Consider the following 8,722-nt stretch of genomic DNA (forward strand, 5'->3'; position numbering starts at 1 on the left):
AAGTATAGATATCTCTGTACCGATCTGAAAGACTCTACTAACCTTTCTTATGACTCGTAGAACCTATGAACCTAGAGCTATGATACCAACTTGTCACGACCAAAAATCCTATTGTAGGGATTGTGATGGCACCGAGTCCCTAAGACTAGGTAATCTTATCACATAGCGACGTCAATCAGATTAAAATAGTTATAAACTTAATAAAGACAGAGAAATATTATAAAAACTGCCATACGTGGATACAATAAGAAATTTTCCAAAACCCGGTAATATTGAGTCATAAGCTCTACATGAATATATAACAAGTCTCGAATAGTACACCATTGTTTGGAATATATAAACAGTAGAGAATAAAGTAAAGATGGTGACTCTGAAGCCTGTGAACGGGACAACAAGGATAGCTTGAAGTCTCCAACCAGTGCGCACACGTCAACTAACGATCACCCCGATCCGAAGAACCTGGATCTGCACAGAGAATGTGCAGAAGCGTAGTATGAGTACACCACAGTCGGTTCCTAGTAACTGTCAAAACTAATCTTGGTGGAGTAGTAACGGGTTCAAGTCAAGACACTCACTAGACAAAACCTGTGCAATATATCAATAGCTAACAATAGAAACTTACATAAGGCAATTACTATAATCTCGTCAAAACATGCGATAACAACGTAATACAAGTAAAGGCTCAATTCCAAAAACGAGTCATTTATTAAAATCGCACACATATGGAACCTCTTACCCACGTTATCAATCACCTTCGCATGACAAGGACCTCATGCCAAAACATATACCATACCCGTACGGCAAAGACCTAGTGCCACAACATATACCATACCCGCACGGCAAAGACCTCATGCCATAATATATGCCATGCCCACATGGAAAAAATCCATGCCACAACGTGTATCAAACCCGTGTCAGTTACTAATAACATGTTCAAGAGAAATTTATCAAGAATCAAATAAAGTAATGCATGATAACAACTTTCTTTTTATTTTAATCAGTTACGTTTCCAACATCTCAACAGAATATGAGATAACTACTCTATGTAGGTAAATCCATCTTGACAACCAAATTATCAAGTAACAACAGAGGCATAGATTGGAAGATCAGAACCACGCGATGAATCACGTAAAAGTACATGTCACACATAAAGAAGTTATAAGCACAACAAGAATATCTCTTTTTCACCACCACACGAACATAATCAGTACAACGCCTACAGGTAATCACACAACATCCCCACAATGCCATCCTTATCTCACCGAGTGCGCAATAATAAAGTAAATACACCCCTTGTCTCGCCACATGCGTATTAACAATCATCCCACCTTGTCTCGCCATATGTGCAAACCCGATATAACCCGTCTTGTCTCGCCGCATGTGCAATATCAATAATAACAATAGCATCACAGAAACCTCGTGCAAATACCTGAACAATCTTCCCAAACAAGTCCACATGTTCCACAATCATAACAACATAGCATGCCAACAATTGTCACCAAGACAGAAATTCATAATCTTCCAACACAATGCACAAGGAAAATTCAATAAGAAAATGTGGATGGTGTTCATCATATAAGCATGAAAGCTAACTCAAATCAGTAACAACCTTAGAAATTCCCAACTTGGCCAATTTAGGAAATATGATCCTAAAATATGATCTCTAGCATGGAACAGGAACCTCTCAATCAAAACAAGGCAATAAAATCAACCTCGGGTCAAATGCGATCATAAGGCACACACACATATGGGTACACACTCGACACCTCGTGTACATATCATTGACACATAAAACAAATAAACAATTAAGCCAAATCCTAAGAGGCATTCTCCCATACAAGATTAGGCAAGTTACTCACCTCAAATTACCCAAATGAATCCTCAAAAATAGCTTTTCCTTTAAAATTCACCTCCGCCCTAATTTCAATTAATAAAGTTGCAATCTTTGTCCAATTTCCCGAAAGTCAACCCTAGGCTCACCTGGTCAAAACCTGAGTCATGGGGTAGATCTCGACTACCCATAACCCCCATGAGTCCAAATATATGATTGGATTTCAAATTCGAGTCCAATTCGACTCTCAAATCTCAAATTTTTATTTTTCTAAACATAGTCAAAATCCCTAAAAATTTCATTCAAATCCCATGATTTTGATGTTAAAATCCATAAGAAATCAACTTAAAATATTGAAATTGAGTCAAAATCACTTACCCAAAAATCCTCTCCGAAAATCGCCTCCCACCAAGTTTAGGGCTCAAAATGTGATAAAATGAGACTAAGTCCCGAAATCCCGTCCTTAAAACCAGCTGTAGATGTCGCATTTGCGACCTGAGATTCGTAAATGTGACACAAGCATCGCAAATAAGAAGCCTTCCCAGCCAAGAGGACATCGCAAATGCGACTAAGGTTCCGCAAATGCGAACCCATCAGGCATCGCAAATGCGAAAAAAGATCGAAAGTACGGCCTGCTCCAGCCCCAGCTCCCCATTACAAATGCGATCCCAAAGTTTGCAAAAGCGAACAAACCAACACCCAGCCAACTTCTCAAATGCAATACCCACCTCGCAAATTCCAGGTCCGCAAATGTGAAAAGGATCTTGCAATTGTGAAACCTGTAGCATAAGGCAAAAACCAGCAAAATCTTAAACTCACTCTAATGGTCCGAAACACGTCTGAAACTCACCCAAGCCCCCGGGGATCCATACCAAATATCCACACAAGTCTAAGAACATCATACTAACATGATCGCGAGCTAAAAACACCAAAACAACATTTGGAACCACGAATCGAACACCAAAGCACATATGACTCACAATGAAACTAAATAACCGCTAAAATCACAACCAAGCGTCTAATGCCTACCAAACCTACTCGGAATGACACCAAACTTTGCATACAAGTCAGAAATGACAAAACGTACCTATTTCAAGTTCTGAAATCAAAATCCAAACCCGATGTCCATAAAGTCAACCCATGGTAAAACATAGGAAGATTATAAACCTTCAAATTACCAACTTTTTGCAAAATGAGCCTATTCAACCTAGGAGCATTCGAATCCAATTCCAGGCATACGCCTAAGTCCAAAATTACCATACAAACCATTTGGATCCATCAAAACACCGTTCCGGGGTTATTTTCACAAAATTCAAACCCCGGTTAATATTTTCAACTTAAGCTTCCAAAGTAAGAACCAAATGTTTCGAATCAATCCAAAACCTCCCCAAAGCCAAACCAATCAACCTTGCAAGTCACATAACCTCAAATACACATGGAAAGATTCGAAAGGGGAAACAAAACTTAAATACACAAAACGACAGGTCGGGTCGTTACAGGAGCTTAGCAGTTGCAGAGTTTAAGGCTAGCATTGAAGATGTACTAGCGTTCCAGATATAAGCTACCACTAGTTCATGGTAGTATAGAACTTAAATTTCTATTTATATAACTTTCAAACAAATGATGTATTTATCCTTACCAATATTGTAAACTCAATCTTAGATGCTCATGTGTTGTACCACCAGTTCTTTAGTGGTGTACACTTCTATATTCTTACTTACTATATTGAGATTATTCAATTTTTATGGTAATTTGTGTTACTGGGCTTACCTAGCAGGTTAGGTTAGGTTCCATCGCTACTTTGTGGGATTTTGGGTCGTGACAAGTTGGTATCAGAGCTTTAGGTTCATATGTTCTACGAGTCATGAGCAAATATCTAGTAGAGTCTAGTGGATCAGTGTGATGACGTCCATACTTATCTTCAAGAGGTTATAGGGCATCTAGGAAAAACCTTACCTTCTTTCTCTCCTTATCGTGCATCCTTGATTCAACTTGAGTCTAATTCATGATATCTCTCCATTCATTCGGATGTGTTATTGTGAGTGTGTTATTCGTTGGGTACCAACAACTTCTGTTGATATTGTGGAAAAGCAGCAAGGCAGATACGTAATGGGTGTTATGTATCTGACGATAGCATTTAGAGAGCTTTGCTATGACGAGAGGGTTTCTCGTGATGCCACAGGATGTAGTTACTTGATTATCGTCTCAGAGCGTGATATAGTCTTAAGGTACAGATGTATTGAGAGTTCTTCAATAATTCCTTATGAGGTTAGTGTGTATTCCTAGATGATGTGAATATAGCATTAGGCCAAGTTGGGAGCTTACCATTGATGATCGGGCCATGTGGACGTGTGTTGTTATAAGTTCTGGGATGAGGTGCATAGGTGGATTGTTGTGACTTGAGTAGAGTGGCATTGAGGTTGACTTGGATAGGAATTTACAAGATATGTGATGTGCTATGCCTAGATGATGCATAGGAATGGATGAATAACTTGGGTTCGGCATTCATTATAGCCATAATGTGGAATGGAAAGATTTTCACTTGATTGTCTACGGGCAAGGTTACTTCTTCTAAGTGGAATGATATACAATGGAGCACTAATTTGTTCGTTATGTTCGATTGCGTATTATGGCACTAGCGTAGAGTGGTTGACTTTGGACTATGGTTCCAGTGGGGTTGAGCTTCAGGATGCGATGTGCGAGGATTAACCGGATATTTTTCTTACTTTGGGAATTGTGATTAGCATGAAGTTACAACGAGGGCTTGGAGCACTTTTGTATCATCATTTATGTGATCAAGAGTAATTGAAGAAGACGGATTAGACAATATTATATTGGGTAAGCATGGTAATAGCATTTATTAGTTTCTTCGGCATGATTGGGTGTTTCAGATAATTTTTCGGTTAAACTTCTATGGTTTGGTGTCCTATGAGACTTGGTTGGTTTATAGAGATTCAGTTTTGATGGCTTGGTTATGTGTAAATAAGTTTCGAAGAGCTTATGATGGTTTTGACCACAATGTTGAGGTTGATGTTTTCTACGAGCATGGAGAGTTCATTGCATGGTGTGATTATTTCATGGATTCAGCTTAGTGGTATACTTATAGTCGAAGAAGAGCTTATGAGGAGGATCAACCTACTTGTGCTTCAAAATTGATAGCGGGATCCTCGTGTTTTCATATGATAGTATGATACATGCAGTGAGTCGTGTGGGGTTTGGCTTGAATGGACAAGGTTGCGGTTCAGTTTCAAAAGAAAGGTTAGGAGCTCTAGGCAGCTTAGAGATTGCAGATGTTTCAGAGAATGCTAGTACTATCTTGTATCACTTAAGAAGGGTGCGTGTTGTAGAAGACACATTATGTATTGATTTGTGGATTCTTGCTAAGTACTACAAAAATCAAGTGATTGGTGACTATTGGTGTTCAGATTTTTGCTACTTGACGCGAAAGATTAATAGGAGTATTTTGCATGAGGTGATTGTGCATGCTTGACGTGGAAGTAGTTTGAGTGGGAGTTACATATCTAGTATGGGAATTCTTGTATTTGTGAGATCTAGAATTAGATTTTCTTAGAGGCAAGCTATCCATTTAGTTGCGGACGGTTGGTATGTGTTAATGGATAGACATATGATTATATGTGTCATGGATAGGGTCACTATGGACTTTTGGAAGGCTATTTATCTATTTCGAAATAGTTTGAATCGGTGTAGACTTATTGGTAGACCTAATGAAGATGTTCATTCCACATTAGATTGGATTTTACTTCGAATGGAATTAGTCTTATTCATTCCCACGGCTATTTTATGTGTTACTCTCTTATACTATGATGGATTGTGAGACCACTTGGTTATTCACACATTTGTTGTGGTCATGTATAGGCTTTGCGGCAATACATGAGCAAGATGGCTCTTGAATTGTTGACTTGCTTATTTCACCTTAGCCGTGCTTATCTTTTTTCGCAGTGTATTATGATTATTCATCTCCCAATAGTTATAATCATTCACTCTATTATGCTTGACGTTGAGGCACATGTGTTTGGTGAGTATGTCGTTGTTCCATGGGTGCTCCTATATGGATTGATATGATTGGATAGGGTTGGGAACTGCAACAAAGTCATGTTGGAATGGGTTGCATGCCACAATGGTATTATGTTCCGATATGATTCCTTGTTCTTAATTCATGTATGATGCTTCTCCTTTATGAAAATGGTTTGTGAAGTTCTATTTTTGTTTGTTTTGTCTGTTAAGCTTGCTTAGTAGCTCTCCTATTTGATTCTTTTACTGCTATCTGCCATATTGAGTCGTTGCTTATATGATGTATTGACCGCGAGATGAGGTTCAATGTGGCATCTTGTGTGATTTATCAGACTGGCAGCTTGTACTAGGTGAGACATGGTTATTGGACATGGAATTAGCGCGATGAAATTTGAATAGTATATGTTTGGAAAGAGAATGCTATTGAATGGCTTAGAATTTATCAATGGTTCTTGTCGAGCGTGAGGACTCCATATCTTATTGATTTGATAGGTGGGTATGCATTTCTACACGTTCTTTCATCATCTGCAGTGTTCCGAGGGTTTGGAACAGGGTTTTATGTGATACGAGGTAAGTTATCAGTATCGGGTTTGATAATGAGTAGTTATTGCGGGCAAAAGATATAGTTATGGGCATGTGAGCTATGGGGCACATCGTGTGGTTACATATTTAAATCACATTTATGACTTGATGCAGCTTGGGTGATTGATACAGTGTATATATATAAGAATCAGATCTTATAGGATCGAGGTGGCATGGGATCACTCATGGGTATGAGTATGATAATTTTGTTCAGTTATTTGATAGTTTTAGAACGATTCTTGGCACATTCGAGGATGAACGTATGTTTATGTAGGGGCGAATGTAACGACCAGAATGGTTGTTTTGAGTTTTAGCACTCTATTTTGCGATTTGAGACTTCGAGTAGGTCCATTGATGTTTTTTGACTTGTGTCACGACCCAAAATCCAACTAGTCGTGATGTCACCTAACCCAATCCGTTAGGTAAGCCAATTATCAACTATCCAATTCCAATAACAATTATTAAAGCAATTTAAGTAAAGAAAAATCGTAATCTTATACATTACCCAAGAACTGGTAGTACAAATCATGAGCTTCTAAGAATAGAGTATACAAAGTTGATATGAAGTAATACATCATCTGTTTGAAAAGTATATAAATAGAGTTTTATGAATCTAAGGCTACCATGAACAAGAGGCAGCTACAACCGGAACACAGGTACATCTTCAGATCCAGCTCCCAACGAATGTAGCAACATCAGCGGCCAATATATATACGCAAGGTGCAGAAGTGTAGTATGAGTACAACCAGCCACATGTACTCAATAAGTAACAAACCTAACCTTAGGTTGAAAGTAGTGACGAGCTCGTACCAAGGTCAGAGTCCAACTTCCATAACCAACAATAGTTCATAACAATATCAAACAAGTAATACCCTAAGTAACCCAGAGATAAAATGCTCAATAAAATCATGATTTCTGAAAATAGTTCTGCCTTTCAAGTACATCAGTGAAAACCCAAATCGTTTACTGAAGTTGCCAAAAATATGAATAAGTTTAAAAACAGTAATTTTCCCAAAAATCCCATCAATAATAATAAAGATGTTTCATTTTCTTTCCAGATAACCAGTGTAAAATCAATGCATCACTATGCCCATATATCAACATGTGTGAGAAGTCATGAATGACGTGATACCATACAGCATGAGGAAAATACATCTCTATGCATGTATGTCATGTGTGCATGTCAATGCAATGTATCTCAGAGATGAACCCATGTACTCACACTCTCAGAGTACTCAATCTCACTTTCTCACACATTCCACTCATCATGCTCAATCACTCGGTACTGTATATGGCCAATCCGGCTCAGGGAAGATCCATCCCGGAATATACATATCAACTGATCATCAGTCACTCAGTACCAAGTAGGGCCAATCCAGTCCGTTGAGAAGATCCATCTCCAGGTATATAATGCTTCGGACAAGATCCATGTCCAGGGAAGATCCATCCCTCAATAATATCAACTGCGCTCACTTGGGGTGTGCAGACTTCGGAGGGCCTCCTTCATCCCAAGGGCTATAAACCATACAGACAACTCACGTGCTGCACGGACATCTCACGTGTTATATAAAACCTATAAGGCCTGCTACAGGCGGGCAACCCCGATCCACATAATAATAATAATATATATAAAGCCAATATAGCCTGTTGCGGCGTGCAGTCCGATCCCATAATTATCTTTACAATCAGGCCCTCGGCCTCACTCAGTCATCAATCTCTCCAGTCTCTCGGGCTCACAATGTCATGAAACTAGTCCAAAATGATGATATGGTGCATCAATAAATAACAATAGTGACTGAGATATGATATTCAATGAAATGAATATGACTGAGTATGAAATTTCAATTTAAACAAATAATTCAACAGCAATATGACCTTTGTGGGTCTCATTAATACTAGCACATAGCCTCAGCATGATTTTTAATATGATTCTCAGCTCAATTTCTTTAACACATAAAACTGCATGAAAAATGCCAAGATTATTTGACTACAGAATTCTACGGAACAATTATGTCACAATTTCTATGGTGCATGCCCACACGCCCGTCACCTAGCATGTGCGTCACCTCTAAACAATTCACATAATACGTATCTTCAAGGTTCATACCCTCAGCTCCAAGATTAGAAGAGTTACTTACCTCGAACAAGATGAATCCAATGCCGAGCAAGCTAAACAATACTCCAGAAATTCCATTCTATGAGTATCAACTACTTTATTGCTCGAATCTAGCCACAATAAATTTGATTCAGTCCACACAATTTATAGGAATTAATTCC

This window comes from Nicotiana tabacum, unplaced genomic scaffold (assembly GCF_000715075.1).
Source record: "Nicotiana tabacum cultivar K326 unplaced genomic scaffold, ASM71507v2 Un00089, whole genome shotgun sequence".
Classification (NCBI taxonomy): domain Eukaryota; kingdom Viridiplantae; phylum Streptophyta; class Magnoliopsida; order Solanales; family Solanaceae; genus Nicotiana; species Nicotiana tabacum.